Source organism: Rhinoderma darwinii, chromosome 2, assembly GCF_050947455.1.
Source record: "Rhinoderma darwinii isolate aRhiDar2 chromosome 2, aRhiDar2.hap1, whole genome shotgun sequence".
Classification (NCBI taxonomy): domain Eukaryota; kingdom Metazoa; phylum Chordata; class Amphibia; order Anura; family Rhinodermatidae; genus Rhinoderma; species Rhinoderma darwinii.
Genome location: NC_134688.1, coordinates 108547484 through 108568027, shown reverse-complemented (window position 1 = coordinate 108568027; position 20544 = coordinate 108547484). Strand labels below are relative to the sequence as shown.

The window sequence follows — 20544 nt, the reverse complement described above, 5'->3', positions numbered from 1 at the left end:
CCAAGATTTAAAAGATGACCCTACCCTATGAACTCATCATCATAACTTATCATCCAAACCTGTGTTATGCATGGCAGATAACACTGCAGATTTAAAGTAATGTGTGGCTCATTACATTCTCAAGAATACTAGATCCGAGGTTATCAAAGTGCATCCCATATATATATATATATATATATATATATATATATATATATGCGTGTGTGTGTGTGTGTATGTATGAACCTATAGATATACTTGGGCTTCCTGTGTTTTACGTGATTTCAGTGTTCTACGCAATCTTGATGTCTCTCGAAAGCACTGACAGTGGGATATATAATCAACATCAATTTATCTAATTACAAATGTAAAAAGAAACATAAATATACAGCACACAATACAAATGTATATATCATTCATTGAATTTTAATAACACATATATATCTAATTAACTTATACATTCCAGTTTTAATAGGTATATTGCCGATGTCAACACTAAAGGCCATTTCCACCTCACATGAAAAGAAAACACCTGTCCTTGAATTGTTCTCTTTACTGGGTTTACACACCCAGATTTTTAGCCCCCAACAATTGGAATCTCAAAACATGTACAACCAAGCTTTATGTACAACCACAAATAAGCGATAGGCACCTACCAAAATTGATACAAATATCAGATGTAATTGTTGTACCATCTGCATGCGTCCAAATGAACTAGTAATAGAGTACAGTAGGATATGTCGGAGGACGGCAATTGACATGTTACAATAATACCATAAAGATCAATATTTTTAAATTATTTTATCATTTAGCATTGATCGGTTTGTGTATTTACACTCGGCAGCTATTGTTCCAAAGGTTTAGAATTGTTTAAATTGTAATCTTAATAACTACGTGTTCACTGGACATGTATGCCAGAATTTCCTCACCAGGGTTCCCTGAAAACATGGGGTTCCCTGGAACCTGCTCAGAGATTCTCCAGAAGATAGTAGCAAACTGATTTCACCCCGCTCAGTGATACCTGGCATGGGGGCAAGCAAAACCATCAACAAATCTCACTAGACTATAGAATTAAAGAATAAATTACCCCCCCCCCCCCTACACCAAACCTCTTAGAGAGGAATGGGGGTAGGGATTCTCTGAAAGTGGAAATATTTTTCAAGACAAGGGTTTTATGTTGTTTCACAATGGTTTTATGTTTTTTCTGGTGAAGAAAGATGTGAATTATTTATTGCTGTAAACATTGCTCCGATCTGTGCTGTGATATTTTTTGGTATGAGGATGCTGGATGTTGAAGAAAATCATTCCCACTTAGGCCTCGTTCACATCTGCGTTGGGGACCCGTTTTAACGTTCCGTCTGAGCTTTCTGTCAGAACGGGCCCCTAAACAGACACAAACCGACACAGATGGAAACCAGAGGTTTCTGTCTCCATCACCATTGATTTCAATGGTGACGGATCCGGTGCCTATGGTTTCCGTTTGTCTCTGTTGGGCACCGGACCCGTTGTTTTGCCGGAAGTAATAGCATAGTCGACTACGCTATTGCTTCACTATTGATTCCGGCAAAACTACGGGTCCGGTGCACAACAGAGACAAACGGAAACCATGGGCACTGGATCCGTCACCATTGAAATCAATGGTGATGGAAACGAAAACCTCTGGTTTCCGTCTGTGTCAGTTTGTGTCTGTTCAGGGTCCCGTTCTGACGGAACGTCAGAACGGGACCCCAACGCAGATGTGAACGAGGTGTAAAATGCTATAATCGCAGCGATTAATTAGTAATGGATGAGAAATATGTAAAACTTTCGATGTGTTACAACTGAACAAATCTCAATTGATCACAACTGTTCTTTTAGTAACAAACGCACAACAATAATCATTAACCTTCATCTTTTTAAGTCGAACAGTTAACAATTGCCGTTCTGTATTATGTGTATGCGCACATTTACTTATTACACCTTTTTGGACATCTATGATGGGTGACATTACATCTCCCACATGGACCACATCCTATGTTTTTTACCGAATGTAGCAAAGGTGAAAAAGTATATTTGGTTCAGACCGCTGTTGAGAAGTTGCAAACCTCAGTAACTTTTTTTCAGTCATATTATTTTCTAGACTGGCCTATGGCAATGTTTCACATCACTCTATAAATAATATTTCTTTTCTGCTCCACCATAAGCAGTATAGCGGTCTTTTTTATTAGGTATGTAGTGTATGTTCTAAGATTCCTCTGCTTTAGTCTTGTTAATACTGATTGTAGTAATGTGAACATACAGAACAGTAAGGCCCCATGCACACGACTGTAGATTTTAGTCCGTAATTGTGGACCGTAATTACGGTCCGCAGTTACGGACCCATCCATTTGATTTACCACCGACATCTTCCCATATATTTGCAGGAAGGTGTCCGGGCCGTAGAAAGCCTCTTGAAAAGATAGGATATGTCCTATCTTTTGCTTTATACAAACCAGACTCCCATACTTTATATGGGAAACACAGCTCGCAAATGTGGGCGCCTGTCCGTGGCCGGCCATGCCCGTAATCACGGACCGTGATTACAGGCACGGTTATGTGCATGGGGCCTAAAAAGAGACACCTTTTATATTGTAAAACCGGAAGCAGCACTGATGTGACACACTTCGTCTTAATGGGATTGTACAATGTTGAAAATGCCGTTTCCAAACCACAATTTTGGTAATTGCTCTGTATAGATGTTTGTGTGAGTGTGTTGTTTTATCCACTTGATAGTGGATAGTCAAAAAAAAGCTGCTGGGATTTGAATCTTTTGGTTACAAAACTCGCTGCATGGGTGCTTAAAAGATTTCTGCAATCTCTGCCTCTTTTTCTGGTTGACAATTATTAAAGTGTATGTAGTCTTTGTGACACTATTTCCTGAAATGTTTCCTACAGTTAAACCTTGATGCAAGTTTTCTTCATTGGTCTGTGGAATCAGAATAGACTAGAATATATGGCACCATAAACAGTAACAGGGCAGAAATTTCACAAACTAACTTGTTGCAACGGTGGCATCCTTTTACAGTACCGTTCTTGAATCCAGTGAGCTCATAAGGCTTCGTTCACATCTGTGTTGGGACTCCATTCATGGGTTCTATCAGACTTTTCCGTCAGGGGAACGCATGGACAGAATCCAAACAGAAACAAACGGAAACCATGGGTTTCAGTGTGCATCACCATTGATTTCAATGGTGACGGATCCGGTGCAAATGGTTTCCATTTGTCACCGTCGTTTAAAGGTTCCGTAATTTAGACGGAATGAATAGCACAGTCGTCTACGGTATTGATTCCGTCAAAACGACTGAACCCTTAAACAACGGTGACAAACAAATACCATTTGCACCAGATCCGTCACCATTGAAATCAATGGTGATGCAAACGGAAACCTATGGTCTCCGTTTGTTTCGGTTTGGATTTCGTTCATGGGTTTCTCTGACTGAAAGCTCAGACGGAAGCCATGAACGCAATCCCAACACAGATGTGAACAAAGCATCAGAACTACCCATTCTTTCACAAATGTTAGTAAAGGCAGACTGCATGGCTAGGTGCTTGTTTTTATACACCGGTGGCAATGGGACTGAATGAGATACCGGAATTTAATTAAGAAGAGGTGCGTCTCAATATTTTGCCCATATACTTACGGCCCCCTGCTCTACCATTGGAACCAACTGTATCTGCGTCCTGAGGATGGGGGGAGGGAATGAAAAAAAACGAAATGCACAAGATGACGTCGGATATTTGAGCTGAATTTCGGTTTCATTTCTTTTCCTGATTAATTGCCCAGCCCTAGTATGTATGTATGTATGTGTGTATTGTGTGTGTGTGTGTGTGTGTGTGTGTGTGCTGTAAACGGACCGCTCACAAGAGTTGTTGAAATGTGTTGACATCATGGCAGCCACTGCTAGAACTCTATTCTTATTATTAAAATTAAACAAGTGTAAAACATTTCAGTAGCTTACCAAAACCATAGTTATGGCTGGCGGATCGAGTGCACTGGTACTTTTAATACCCACAAAACCTACTTAAAATGTAAACAAAAACACTGTCTCTCCAGATACTTCAGTAAATTCTGTATACTAAATGGTCACAATCAGTGGCGGATTAAGTAGACCATGGGCCCTGGGCTGTTACCCAAATTTGGGCCCCCCTTCCGAACCGCCGCCCTGTCGCAACTATTTTTAACACTACCTTTTTGGGCAAGCATTAACAAATGGGTGTTACGATTCCACTGTCACAGGGCTGTGTCCCTACATACTGACAGTATCACACTGTGCTGGGACACATCCTCCTGACAAGTGGAATTGTCTATCAGTCCTGGACTGCAGAAAGACTTTTTGTGAAATACAAGGATTTCCTATAATAAACATGTCAAGAGAGGTGACCGATTCTGTATAAATCTAGTGACTCACAGGTGACGACGTCTCAGATTCTAGTAGTTTTTTCCCTCTTTTCTTCTCCATCCGGTCCAGAGCTCATGACGACTTCTCCCGGCCATGACCCATTTTTGCAGAATTTGCCACTCAGATGTCTTCGGCTCCTCACTTTTCCAACATTTTCACACCTTTAAACGAAAATAAAGTTATCATGGTGCCAAATACTGTGCCACTAAATATAATAGCACCAAACACTGCACGCCTGAATATAATAATACAACACACTGTAAAACACCACATACACACAGCCCCCTGTACATAGTGCCACACACAGCCACCTGTACATAGTGGCACACACAGCACCTGTAGATATTACACACCCCCATAGATAGCGCCACACACACAGCCCCCTGTAGATATCACAGATCCCCCCGTAGAGAGCGTTACACACAGCCCCCTATAGATAGTGCCATACAGCCCCCCTGTAGAGAGCGCCACACAGCCCTCCCCCTCTTGTAAATAGCGCCAAAAGGCCCCCCCTATAAAGAGTGCCACACACATACCGCTGTGGATAGCGCTACACAGCCCCCCCTTGTATATAGGACACACAGCGCTCCCCACTTTGTATATAGTGCCATACAGCACTCCCCCCTTGTATATAGTGTCACAGAGCACTCCCCCTTTGTATACAGGCCCACACAGCGCTACCCTCCCCCTTGTATATAGGGCCGCCCAGCACTCCCCCTTGTATATAGTGTAACGGCGCAGTCCCCCCCCCTCCTTGAATATATACACAGCGATAGTCCCCACCTAAAAAAATATACACAGTTTACTTACCTTACCCCGTGGTGGCCGCTCCAGCTGGACACGTGTGAATCCTCCGGACTAGACACATATGCAGACCGGTGTGATGCAGTACCTCATCACGCCGGCCTGCGCAGGGAGTCTTCCCAGTGCCTTATAGGCTGCAAGCCGAACGTGACCTGCAGCCTATAGTATTCCTTTGTATCGAAGTCCTGAGGACTCAGATACAAATGAATGTGGCTGCCGCTAGCACAGGGGCCCCCTCTGGTGCTAGCGACCCCAACGGGCATGAGGAGGCCCGTGCGATCATGTGCGGTTCGGCCGGCCATGGGCCCCCCAGGAGCCTTGGGTTCCGGGCGGCTGCCCGTACCGCCCTAATGATAATCCGCCATTTATCACAATAGTTGTATTACTGAATAGTAACAGTATTAGTAATAAAATTAATTATTTTCATAAATATCAGAACATCTAATTGTTCTGTTTTGTAGAACAGAGACATAAAATGAATGAAAATAAAGAATACAGTAAAAAGCAATAAATACAACATTAAATAAGAGAGCGAAACGCGCGTTGGGGTCTGGTGGTGGAGCAACACTTTGTCTGATGCTATGGGTAAGGCTGTCTCATTTTAATCTGCAGGCACTGACATTTTCTCCCTTTTCCCTTATTTTTTCCTATATATTCACACATGTCTACAGGGATTTGAGTTAATAATTTTTTGAATCCCCACTTTGGGTTGGAATGAAAGACCTGCAGATATTTAGTACAGCCTTAAATATATTTCTTACATGTTATCCAGCAGAATTGTCTTGCTCCAGCCAAACTGCACTAGAGTTGTGTCTTTATATGTATTTTAATCAATTGTTTGTTGTATTTGTATAATAAAAAGTATTGTACTTTTTCATACGGTTGGCTATATGCTCTGGTTCCTTTTTCGTATAGTCTATGTATCTATGGAGCTGCCTTTATGGTAAATTATGGGGGGATGTTGGTGCTGTAAACATTTCCCAGCCCTTTACAGAACTGCTTTGGGAGTATATGTGTTAATTAAATAAAAGTTACAAATAAATAAAAAGTCTAAATGTCAATCTCAATCCAGGAGACTTGTAGTAAGTATGTACCGTGGGGCCCTGGGGACTGATATTTTGTGAAATAATCCACCAAACAAGTATAGAAGTAAGTGATCGCTATTGCACTTCTTACCCGTCCAGCAGACTGATAAACATCAAGGATGTAAGGTGATGTGATCCTTTATTTTTACTGTTATGATGGTAATTCGTTCACTAACTGTGTTGCACGGCGTTGTTCAGGCTTACTTGGACAGCATAATACACAAGTTTATTTCTCGTGTCTCTATTTCGGCGTTTGGTAACTTGATATTTCCACAAATGCGCTCTGAACTTCAGAAGATGCCGAGATACCAGGATTGGTAATAAGTTGTTGATATAATATAGGTAATATAGTTGGATACTTCGATGATATATCTTGCTAAACGCGTTTCGGAGCTGCCTGAGCTTCTTCTTCCATAGCTTATAAATAATAATTATTGGAATTTAATTATTTCTGAAAATCCCGGTATATCAACAATTTGGACCAGGCATAAGGGCAATAGCACTAAAGCACTAGTTTTAATCCACATTTGCACACTGTAGTGTTGCCATCCGGACGCACTACTATTGTTGGATACATTTTAATACACCCCGAGTGCCTTACGGGAGACACTTACTACAAGTTTTCAGGATTGAGATTGTCATTTAGATTTTTTATCTGAATAGTAGCTGAATATTTGTATCTTTTATTTTTAATTTTATTACTTATCCTGTTGTATTATATTTATTGTTTTTTTTTTGTTATTGTACTCTTTTTATTTGCATTCATTTTATGTCTGTGTTCCACAAAACAGAACAATAACATGTTCTGATATTTATGCATACAAGTAATGTTATTACCAATAGTGTTTCTATTCAATAATACAACTTTTGTAACTATTGTAGAATACAGATTTTTATACTAAAGTATCTGGAGAGTCGGTGGCTTTGTTTATATTACTAGAGTTGTTGTTTCTTTTAAAGGGAGTCATTCCGATAATAATATTTATTTTAATTCAATTAACAAATAGGATACATAATTTAGCTTCAATCAGAGCTGCGCTTTTTTCAGAAGCTGTCCTATATAATTGAGAGCCTAAGATTTTGGTCTAAATCTATAGACTGGATAGTTCAGTGTCGGTTCCAGTTATATGGGGTCCTTGGGCCACAGAGTCATAGTGGGGTGCCCTAAACTCAGCTTGACAAGCTTAGAGCATGTATATTTAATTCTCTCCAAGCCCAGTGGGCACTAGCATCTGCCCAAACCTGTCTGGTTGTCATTCCAGCCCTGGATAGCTGTATAGATATATTGCTGTAATATTTCAGATACTCATATCCCTAATGCATTTTTCATTTTTATTTCAATGATAACTAAATGTTCTCTGATCTATTATTACAGTTCTAGATTTACAAGACAAATAGTAGGTTTACAGAAACAGCAGAGAAGTGTCATTTTACAGCGGGGAACACCACAATTTGCAGTTGGATTACGTTAACTTAATATGATATGTTTTGTATAGTTATAGGTTTGAGCTATAATCTAACTGTTGAGTAACTCGTTGTCAAGGGTATGTTATATTGTAATAGAGCTGATAGTTCAACATGATAAAAGCTTTGCGAGATGTAACATAAAGCTGAGATATCAAAATAAAATAAACAATCCTGCTTCACAAACAATTTCCAAATGTAGAATAAATGAAAAGTTAATGTCACAGAACAGATGACATTGCCTAGAAGAAAGCCAGCATAGTATTATGTGCTGGAAGGAATGGTGCTGGCAGACACATAGTGATGTCATTCTACAGATTACTGGGAAAATCCCATGTTTTATACAGAGTCCAGTTGCTACAACTAGTTTTCCAGAACAAGATGAAACGCGTCATTCTCTCCTTCATTTCTCAGGAAAAGGAGGTGTCACTATAAACCATAATGAGGTATTACTTTCTAAACAATGAACCCATTGGCAAGGTTGGAGAATAACATAAGAAATATCTATAACCATGTCCTGATATTGGTACTAATTTAATAGTAAGTGTCAATAGGTTTTCTGTTTTTCTCTATATATGGCAATAAAAACGTATACCCTATATGCCTATGAGCGTGCTGCACATGTTACCTTAATAGAAGGCAACCCCACTTTTAGCTCTCTTCTAGTCCTCTCTCCTCTAAACTCATACCTGCCCTTCTATCCTTATACCTGCAAATTGCAACTATTAAGGTGGCCGTACACATTAGATTATTGTTGGGCGAACTGATGATTTCGGCAGGATTGGCATACCGTCTAATGTGTATGACGGCTTCCAGACTCTCTCCTGATTGCAGATGTCGCAGAGAGAAGGATCACGCAGTTGGATTTTTAACATGCCCGATCATTTTGTTCTCAGGGGAGATAAGCCGCCGCCAGAAGTGTCTGGAAGCGGCCTACTTCCTTCTCCCCATTAAGAATAACACACACTCAGCCAAGCTTGCATAAGTATGGGGGGGTTGGGAGTAATGGCTGTCAGCCAAATGATCATTCGGCTGACAGCTATCTAATGTGTATGGCCATTCTAAAATTCATAGATGTGCATGGTTATGCCAGGCAATAGTGTATGTATATATATATATATATATATATATATATATATAAAGTAGATAAATGGAGCATCACAGAAGCAAGTGCATTGCTTCGCAGGAGCGACCTCTCCTGATAGATATGCATATACTGTACATACTCTTCAGTAGGCCAACATTTCGGTATTAAAAATCATTTTTGAAATTGGGCTTATATAATATTACAATTTTATGAGATACAAAATTTTGGGTTTTCATTAACTGTTAGCCATAATCATCAACATTAAAAGAAAAAAATGCTGGAAATAGATCACTCTGTGTGTAATGAATCTATAGAATATATGAGTTTCACTTTCTGAATTAAATGACTGAAATAAATTAACTTTTTGATGTTATTCTAATTCATTGAGAAGGACTAGTATATATATATTATATATATATATATATATATATATATATATATATATATATATATATATATATATATATATATATATATATATATATATATATTTGAAAATGTTCATTGTAGAAAGTTGAAATATTTTGTACTAAGCGATCTATTGAGTTGTGGAAATTTTAAAAAGTCTTAGTACACATCCTAAAGTGAAAACCTAAAAATGTATAGTGTTGTCTCCATACCATCCCTTCCCCTATAGTAAAACAAAAGCAAGTAAAGAGTCAGTATTGCGGTTCCGTCCTGCTGTGCCCGTGATCACTGGTGTGCCAATCCCACAAACTCCAATGTGCAAAGGAGGTCACAGCATCTCCGGAACTTCTGAGTGCAAAATGCAGTTTATTTATGCAGTTACATTTAGAATAAACTGCCTTTATCAAGCATGTAATAATAAATAAAGTGCATGTGTATATATATATATATATATATATATATATATATATATATATATATATATATATATATCCCTCCCATATCTGTCATTGGTTAAAGTGCATGTATGCAATATAATGAATCAATTGTCATAGTAACTACCATCAACAAGTGTAAATCCTATATTATTTTATGTGCAGTTGCCAATCTCATACAAAAAATACTATATAATACACATTATTTCCGTGACATTATATAAGTAGAAGTCCACATACCATAATCTTATGGCCAATCCATAAGCATGAACTTTGACAAATAATGACATGAATGTAGGCTGTTTGTACACGTAGTGTCTTCCTTCTATTGGTCCGAGTTGTGTGATGTCAGTCTCCAGCAACACCAATCGAAGGGCAGCATCCCAGGAGACTGCAATAACATACAATAACCGTTCAAAAAGATATTGATGGATCGATAGGAACATTTCCGTTCGAATACCAACTCATGAAAATATAATGCAGCCAGCGTTTCAAGTCCATAATTCCTATTAATTTTCCCATATAAGACAGGAGATCATGCCAATAATTTTGGTATATGTTCTTCTACCTCCAATCAATCTACAATAAAACAAAGATCAATACATAAGGTCCAAACTACAGAAAGTTCACTCTAATAAACAACTAAGCAGGACTAAATAAAAATGATAAATAAATAAACCGAATCACATATTCTAAAATCCATCTTTACAATAACGGTTTCAGACTAAAGTCAATATTAAGTCCCTTAGGACCCAATGTGTCCAATTCATGGATACACTTAAGTTATTCAATTTCAATATTTTTTTTCTGTCTCTAAGTAGAGAAGGTAAATGGTCTAATATATGCTTTGTAATAGGTAAGTCCATTTTCACAGTTTATCCAGGTGACTTATGATTATTGAGTCGCACTCAGCATTCATTTATAGTTTCCCCTACATAAAGTAGTGCACATGAGCAGTGAATGAGGTAGATGACAAAATTTGATCTACATGTACAGTATATCTCCCATCAATATGGTATTGTTTCCCCTATAGCGGTTACAATGTACTGAGGCAGCAAGGATATCATGAATGATGTAGAGTATACTTCCAGTCCTTTACTCTTTCTCCGCCAGCTCTGTCTTTAGTTACACATGAGCGGTGGCAGGGATCGGAGTTGTCACTCTCACCACTGCTCCTTGTCATAGCTCCTGTAAAAATAAGACAGGGTTCATGGAGTTCAGAAGAACAGAACTAAAATAATAGACACACACACACACATTTGGAAATTTCAGAGCAAAATTCAAGTTTTGTGTACCAGCAATCCTAATATCTGTATATATAATATATATATATATATATATATATATATATATATATATATATATATATATATATATATATATATATATATAAAATATGCCAAAATTTTGAATAGCAGAGGCAACATTGCAAGAGCACATCTATAAACATCAATATCTAAAAACAATATCTATCTAGTATTGTTAAAATTTACATTTGAGACTTTTAGGGCAACACTCCAAATTGGATATTCATAATGCTCATTTTCTCTAAATACATGACTACACATGACTATACATTATGAGTAGATTCCAAGTATATCTTGCCTTATTTTAAGTAAAGTAAATTCAGGCCAACTTATATGAGCCAGAACATTATTTCAAAATCATGGCTAGACTACTGGTGAAAAATTTGTGAAGCGCTTCTAGAATAAACTCACTAGGAACCAGTGCCAGGATTCAGACAGGAGCGCCTTACTAGTAGAATATTGGTACAGTTTAAGAAATTGCTGCTGACATTGCATGTATATGGTCTGTATTGGTTCAGAGCGCACAAGATTGAAAGAGGTGCACGAATAGGGTCCCAACCCAATTGTATATGGAGAAGTATCCGGCACACAAACAAATGTGGTTCAATTTTTCGATTTTATTAAATTTGATGCCATGGGCAATGTGCGTGCAACGTTTCGGTTAAACGACCTTCGTCAGGCACTAGATCCCACTTGGCGTACGATTCGTGTTATATCGCGCTGCAGTCAGTATGGCGGCTTGCCGCTTCGTTTTTGGCACTGGAAACGAAGCAGCAAGCCGCCATACTGACTGCAGCGCGATATAACTCACGAATCGTACGCCAAGTGGGATCTAGTGCCTGACGAAGGTCGTTGAACCGAAACGTTGCACGCACATTGCCCATGGCATCAAATTTAATAAAATCGAAAAATTGAACCACATTTGTTTGTGTGCCGGATACTTCTCCATATTGCATGTATATGAGTAGTAAATTTATATAACCTAAATTATTATGAATGACAATGACTTTCTACAAATATGCTACATTTAATACTTCCTTTTTTGTCATTCTAAAAAACATGCAAAGATGAAGAAGTTTTTGTCATTGATAAATGAGTTTTCATACATATTGCACTTTGTTTCTAGAAGTTTGTATGGTCATATGTAGATCATAAGTCTGCCATGCTGAATTATACTGTATATAGCATTAATAACGAAAATAAATGATCTTGTACAAAAAATACAGAATAACTGATTCACGTGCTTTCACTTACATTGAAAGTGCCCATGAATAACAGCTGATACTACTTAAAGATGTTCAGTATCTGCTTTGTATTCCCTCACATGCAACACGCGTGTAAGGCCTCCTCCAGACGAGCGTATATAAGCTTTGTATTTTTACCGTATTTAGTAAGATACGTAATATGTTATGTAAAAACGGCAAACAAACAGCATTAGTTCTCATGCACACGACCGTAGCCATGTGCACCGCCGTGATTTCCGGGTCGGCCGGCCACGGAGTGACAGCCGCGAGGCTATGCACATGGCCGCGGCCATTATTTTCAATGAGCCCGAAACGGGCTCCGGGGCCATGCACGAACCGTGAAAACCACGGTCGTGTGAATGGCCCCATAGGAATGAATGGGGCCGCAATTCTCCTGTGGATTTTCGGGGGAATTGCGGCAGCAAAAGCACGTTCGTGTGCATGGGGCCTTTTTTTCATACGCACGTTTTTGTATAAGTGACCACATTTTCAAAATCGTAACATGTCCTATTGCGTGGCGTATTACGGAACTTTACACCTCATTTAAGTCATTAGGATGTGCATGTAAAATATGCAAACTGCATATTTTATTGAATTTAACACGTATTTCATGCATTTTTGGTGGCGTTTTTTTCACTGTATTTCTTTATAAAATAATGTCAGGGAGGAGATTCAGAAACCAGGAAGTAATAAACCGATGAATAGAACTGAACTAATACGGATGTGAATGCGGAACAGAATATGGAAGAAAATTTAAATACTGAACAAATACTAATATTAAAATGCAAGTACATTAATTACGGACAATAAGTGGCGTATTTGTTGTCGGTATAGTACAAATATGCTCATCTGAATAAGCCTTTAGGCAATATAGCACACGTTACACTAGAATTACACTGAAGGACATAATTCAAGGTACTACAATGATTTTGTATAGATGTAAGTAAAATTATTCTGCTGCATAATGCAAATTTCTGGTATGGCATACAACTTTTTGTATTCATTGTTCTATATGTTCCTACTAGATTGTGCAGCTACTGTACCAGATCCATTATTGATGCAAGGCAATCTTTGTATAGATATGGAAATGTAATGTAATTACAGAGTAGTGTTATTTATATAGGGCCATCAACGTCCACGGCGCTTTACATAGCACAATATTAAGGTAACACAGTGTAACAATGACAAAAAAAAACTTGAAACAGTGTTTACAAGACACATTTGGTAGGAGTCCTTTCAATAGGAGCTTACAATCGCTAAAGAATAGGGAGTAGATACAAGAGGTCAACATGTCATAAATCTGTATATTTTCTTCTACGTAAAAATGTTTGGCTGTTCCAGAACAATTAGAGTAATAGGGCGAACCCTCAAGTGAAGTAGAGCCATATCGTCAGTGCTAAGGCACATTACAATTTATAGTACAGATTTTATATTAACGGTACAACAAACAAAAAGAAAAAAAACAAAAGAAAAGGGCAATGTAAAGGGGAGGAGGGAGAGAATGGCAAAGGATAGGAAGAGGGAGATACCTGGCAGTTATATGACATCAGATGGAGATTCCCATTTCAACACGAGCACCATTGGACAGCCAGTTATCCAAATCTAGAGAGGATCAAAATTGGGACCAGATCGACCATACAGCCCAAAAGGCGGCATATGTGTTGTCTTCATTTGCTTTAATCTCCTTCATACGCATCAGAGAGTACAATGCTTCCACCCATGTCAACCTGGATGGAGGAGTATTGGATTTCCTCAGTCAAGCAATGATCTGACGTACAGCTAAGACAAAGTGGCGGAGAAGTCCCCTTTGAACTTAGGAACGGAGCCAGGAAATATGGATAATAGTGCTTTCTGGAGAGATCTCTATAGACATCTGACATAGAGCATTATACAAGGAGGTCACCTCCTGCCACAGCGAAGCTATGGCAGGACATGGCAACCAGATATGTAACACTGTACCACACCTCCAACAGAGATGGGAAACCTGAGGATACATTTTGTGTAATTTAGCGCGGGTTCTATACTAGGATTTTATAGTTGAGTTCCTGTAAATTACCTTTGTTTTTTGTTCCTTTGAGAAACTACGGCCCAGTTCCCACATTTCGGTAATATTTTGGGTAAACAGTATGGATGGCAACCCAGCCAGAAAGAAGCAGGAGAGATTCAATATAGTTGTTGAGCTTTGTGATAATCCAATTTCAACCTTGACTATTGATGCAATAAAAACACCCTAAAGAAAAAAAGAATTGCATATAGGAAAACAATCTGACCACATAACTTTATAAAAACCGTATAAAATACTTGCATATACAATGATTCAAAATCAATCAAACAGAAATCTAGTAACGCATCCAGGCTTCAAGCCCTTTCAGTGACCTGAGGGTGACAGAGGGAACAGAACACTCCCGTCACATGCTCCCCGCGAGCGTGATTCTGGTACACAGGAAATAGATAGCACACGTCTAACTGGCTCTGCCTAATGCAACTGTGCAGTTTTTACAGAAAAAAATATTCTTGAACAAATGAAAGGCTATTTTGTTAGCTGAACCGATATTCACCTCACTTACTAGGGACTACAGACATAACTAATGTTAATGCATAAGACTGATCTGTCATTTAGTTGGGCTTCCGTCTGTTGAAATCTGAAATGGAGTACAATCCGAAGAGATGAGAGATTAATAAGATTGATGTTGAGCGGGAGGCACGGCTATCGGTATTCCAGAATTTGGATTTAGTATTTCAGAGAAAGAAAAACTTTTACATTTTCATGCATATGGAGCAGTTTGTCTGCAACAAGAGAGTTTAGGAGATATTGTACTGATGTGTACATAAAAAAGTTTTTCATAATATATAGAATTGTAAAAACTGACCTAAAGACAGTAGACCTTTATGGCGCAACCGGGAAAATGGCATTCATTTTACACAAAAAGATATATTCCATGTTACAAATGATTTTTTCCAAATGTTCCAAATTCATGTTTTTTTATTGGCCCACATGTGAATGCTCCTGCGGTAATATTTGGCTGCCGATTATCGGTGTGATCACAACTAACAATACCTAACTGCTATATAACTAAAATGTAGGGTATGATGTGAAGACAAGGTTGTAGTTGAGGCTGCACGGAAGGGAAAGGAGAGGCTTGTTTTGTACATTGACTGTGTATATTTAAAAATTCAATAACAATCTATCTTAAAAAAAAAAAGTACCTGCCGAATGTTCATTAGCAAGATGTAGAGGACAGATGGAAGGGACTATGACTGCAGGATCAGACTACAAAGGGTTTGTTTGTAGTATGTTACCATGGAGACCGCATAGGTGCTGTAGGCCAAAAAAATAAATCGTAGGAAATGTTTAATCAAGACCTATTGCGAAATTGCGGTTTTTATTTTTAATGTATTGGGACAAAAAAATTGGTTGCAATATAGCCATTTTGTGGGGCATAGCGTTTAACCCTTTCTCTGCCAAGGACGTATCTCGTACGTAGTGGCAGGCAAGCACTTCAGTTGCCAAGGATGTATCTGATATGTTCTTGCTGCTAACGGCTCTGTTTTTTTCTAAAGCTAGGATTCTTGGCTTTCAAACAAGACCTGGATGGCAGCTCAAGCAGCGATCTAGCATGAGTAAGCGCAGGTTAAACTGGGATCTGCATATATTTGCAGCTCTCACTTCAGCTCACGGGAAGAAAGAGAGGGGGCCTCGGGAGACGTGCAGTCAGTGTGCAGGGACAGGATGATAAAGATGTGATCTTCCTCCTGTCCCTGTATGGCTCTAGATGACCCAAGCGGGAGGGATAACATGAACTTTGTACAATCAGAGCAAATACTTACACTCTGATTATCACATATGGGGAGGGTATTTTTTTTTCTGAAAAGGAGTGGGAGCATAAACAGTAATTCAGCTAATCTCCTCACTGTACTTTATTAGGCTATTTATTGACTCCACCACCCTGAGGTTTACCAGCGTCCGGATCGCAGCGTCAAATAAATCACACCACACACTGTCCCTATCCTGCCCATACCTGATCTTTAGCGCAAAATCTGCTGACCATTTCCCTAGCGATAACCGCTACATGCTACAGTCATAGTGATAATGATTACCACTAGAAAAGAAGGACTACTAAATTTCTGATGGATGGATTTTATTCAGTCAGAAAATAAATTTTAATCCACTGACGATCACCATAAATAATCGTTTCCAAGTATTTCCACAAAAAAAATCTGTATTAGTTAACGCGTTAGGTTAAGTTTACAGCATTTCGATTATTGAATAGGGTTATGCTGTGTTCACAAGTTGTGGTCAATTTGTGTCCTTTTTTGCCATGATTTTCACAGAATCGCAGCAAAATGGAGCTGTTTGGCCAATTTTTTTTAATAAAACACGCTTCAACTGCTACGTGCAAACACAGCTTTAGAGTTTGTATAGGGGGATGGTAAACGATATACTTATATAATCCCAAGTTTTATTTGCATGCAAAGATTGGTTGGTGCATTCCTGTGGTTTTGCCGCTTCTTTAACACACGCACCTGTGAATGTAGACATGTATGATATATATGAACTCCTCACATCTTAGTATGTTCACACGACCTATTTTTAGCCGTTTTTCGGGCCATAAACGTCCCAAAAAACGGCAAAAAAATCGGAAGCAGAACGCCTACAAACATCTGCCTATTGATTTCAATGGGAAATACGATGTTCTGTTCCGATGGGGCGTTTTTTTACACCTCATTTTCAAAAAACAGCGCGGAAAAAGTCGCCCCGTAAAACATGCACTTCTTGAGCCATTTTTCATTGACTTAATAGAAAAACAGCTACAAAAACGGCCGTAAAAGATGTGAAAAACGCTAGTTTGATTAAAAAACAGCTGAAAATCAGGAGCTGTATTCCATTGAAAACAGCTCCGTATTTTCAGCCATATTTTGTTTCGCGTGTGAATATACCCTCACAGTTCTTTGCAGAGTACATTTTGTTTGCCTAAGGGTATCGGCTTGAGTATGCATTTAGGTCACAAATTTGAATATTCATGCCATTTTTGCTTATAATCACTCTTTAATGCAAAGTTGCGTGTTAGTTGTGTGTATACATTATTGAGTTTTTATACACGTATGCTGTGCTCTCAAAATAATTTCAATTTTGGTAGTATAATAGCTGTATGCCACGTGCAGTATATATTTTTACCACATTTGTGGATAATGGCCAAATACTGCATGGCTTCTGTGTTAGCGTTTTTGAGAGCACAATCTCTTGTTGATGTAGATGTATGTTGTAAATATGAACTTTGCATATATTTTGTATTATTTTTACATTGTTTTTGTGTGTAAACCTCTGCTAGTATGTGAGATTTAGGCGCAAATGTAAGTTACAATGCATTTTTAAAAAAAAATCATGTTCGTCATGAAGTGAAGGCGGACATGGCTGCCAACAGTACATCAGGTTGTCTGCTTTCAGAAAATATATAGGGTTTGTGGCTTCCCTCACTTTTTAAGGTGTGTAATCCCTGTATTTTATAGGTTGTTTTTTGTTGCTTTTTTTTTTTTAATACCAGATTTTTGGTCTCTTTAATTCTGGAGATTTTATGAAGATATGTGAATATAGACATAGGCATAAATGGCATATATGAACTCTGCACATATTAAACTTTTATTTTTAGCATGTGTGGTGCATCTAATTTTCTGCTTGGGTCACCCTCCACTGATTCCATGAGGAGCTTAGCAACACAGTAGAATTTTTTTGTATTATAGTCCAGCAATAAGAAAAAAGTTGAAGCACTCCCCAGGAATTATCCTAAAAAGAACTTTACAGATACAGTGTGGTGGATACAAACACAGAAGAGGGGGCAGCGAGTGAGGACAGCTTCTGTACAAAGCTGAGCAATATGTTGGCGCTATATAAGTAACATAAATAAATACCATAAGAGAAGTGAATGATAAAAGTAAACAGGAAAAAAAAATTGCCGCCAATGTTTGTCAATCTACAGGGTCATCTGCATACTCCTGAAACAAACAGTCTTGTAGAAATCCTGCAGAGAACATAGGTGTTAATTTACTGTTGATTTGTTCCATTTTCGGTTATAGAATGGCACAGGGGGAGAGGGTTTATCAATCTGTGTGTTCTACTGCAGACACGGTACAGTGGGGGGGGGGGGGGTTCTTGCTGCAGCCAGTTGCATTACAGCTAGACACAGGATTGTGAAAAGGGGGAAATGGCTGGTCTCCTGGGACACATATAGAAGAATTCCTTAGATATTTCTGAGTATTAGGTGCAATATGAAACAAAATAGGATCAAAGGAAAGAAGGATATTACATGAGAACATTTCTGGGATATTTATTTTACTTTTTTGGTGCATTTTCTATATTTAGAGTTCCTTTACTTACGATGTGAAAAATCACTTTTAGTAAAAAAAATTGCTGCATGTTCGATGTGTTTTTATTCCCAAAAATTGCATTTGACATTACAACCTCAAAAAATCCACCTCAACCAGTCACCAAAATAACTAGGTGATGCTCAGAGATTTGTATTAAGGTCCTTTTAGACCGGCAGATTTCTGCTGGTAAATGAGCGCCAATCAACGATATAGCATGTCGATTGGCGCTCGTTTAGCCCCATTTACATTAAACAATCATTGTATGAGCGTTCCGTTTCCCTGATGATTGGCTCATGTAAAAGGGCCTTTACTTGTGTTTTTAAAAATCATATAAGAATAAGATAAGAATTCCTGGGCCATACATAAGAATATGTGATATAATAGTATTGAGGAATTAGTGTTACAACTCTATAATTCTAATAGTATGTAAAATGCAATTCAAAATCATACAATTGAAGGAAGACTTTTTACCCACTGGTGATCACTGAATTATTTTTCCTTTTAAGGATCTCTTGCAATCCGCTCCTCTACTAAAGGCCCACAGAGACAACAACACGCAGCAATTACAATTTAATTAAACAAGCAGTATGTTTTTAGACTGGGGGAGGAAAACTAGAATATGGAACTAAGCTTAAGGCCTTGCATGTGCAGCGTTTTTCTACTACAATATCGGAACTAAGTCTAGACCCAAAATGCCATCCTAAATTACGGTTCTATGAAAACTTATTTCATCCCTTTTCAGATATTCCCTAGTACTGGAAATACATCACATTGAATGGTTTGATTTTTAAAGAAATTGTAATATAAGGCAAAGGGAATCTGATTCACTTTATAATGTGATTCAGCGGGTGCACCTGAAGAACAGCACTCCAGATCGGAGAATGGGGCTGTTCAAAAGTGTGTGTGGTATACAAATTACAGCCACCTTCTCTAATTGGCCGAGAGGGGTAATGCAGCCTACAGCATTTTCCACCTATCCAACGTATAGTTGATAATTGGTAGATTAGTGGAGTCTGAACACTGGGACACCCAATCGGTCGCCAAAACAACGGACTCTGGTACCCTGTTCCTCCCAGCCGCAAGACGGTGGCTAGGAGGAAAGCCGTGGTGCTGCTCCATGGAAAGTCTATGGGGCTCCTCCAAGCCGGCATGCCATCGGTGCGGGTCCCAGAGATCACACGCTCTCTGATCTCGCATTTATGACCTATCCAGTGGATAGATGGAAAATGCTGTAGGCAGGAATACCCCTTTAAGGAACAAAGTTATCTAAAACAAATATCAACCGTTTTAATACATAACTGCCCCTTAACTAAATATATGGTGGTACCAACTTTAGGCCTCACGCACATGATCATATTAAGGCTTTATACAGCCTCCAAATTGTATGGAGCCATAATAATATACCCATAGACATGTATAGTAGGCTACTGTACCTCCGTATGCCTTTGCCTTCAATTTGATACGGAGGCACACATAGTTTTATTTTCACAAGATTCTGCATGAATCTGATTGAAAAAAAAATTGTGACATGCTATATCGGATGCCATATTACATTACATACATAGGTATTCTCCCCTAGAAGCAAACCATTGCTATATATGGTGGCACATTCTATAGTAGAGAACCGCAAGGACCGCCATGTAGACTCCGGCACAGGGCTCTGCCACGTGCATGAGTTCTTCATGTTACGTTTTTTTAACCTATCAAATGTATTGGTATGTTTACTTTTTATACTTGCACTTATACACTAGATATAGTATGCAATACACAATAAAAATAGGTTTTAGTGCTATTTTAATTCAATGTTACACACATATAATCAGGTATTGTTTTTGAATCATAGATTGTTTTTTGGATTAAAAATGAATTTACATTCCTTAATTTTTGCTTAGAAATGCTGTAATGTAACTTAGTTGGTTGGGTATATTCTTCAATAAAGATGAAGTGGTTT

General features: G+C 38.4%; 1 protein-coding gene across 2 annotated transcripts in view; it reads left to right on the top strand.

The window, feature by feature from the left end:
• The window catches only part of RBMS2 (RNA binding motif single stranded interacting protein 2), a 107540-nt gene that overhangs the window by 920 nt on the left and 86076 nt on the right, over positions 1 to 20544 (top strand). The gene's annotated exons all lie outside the window — the stretch shown is intronic.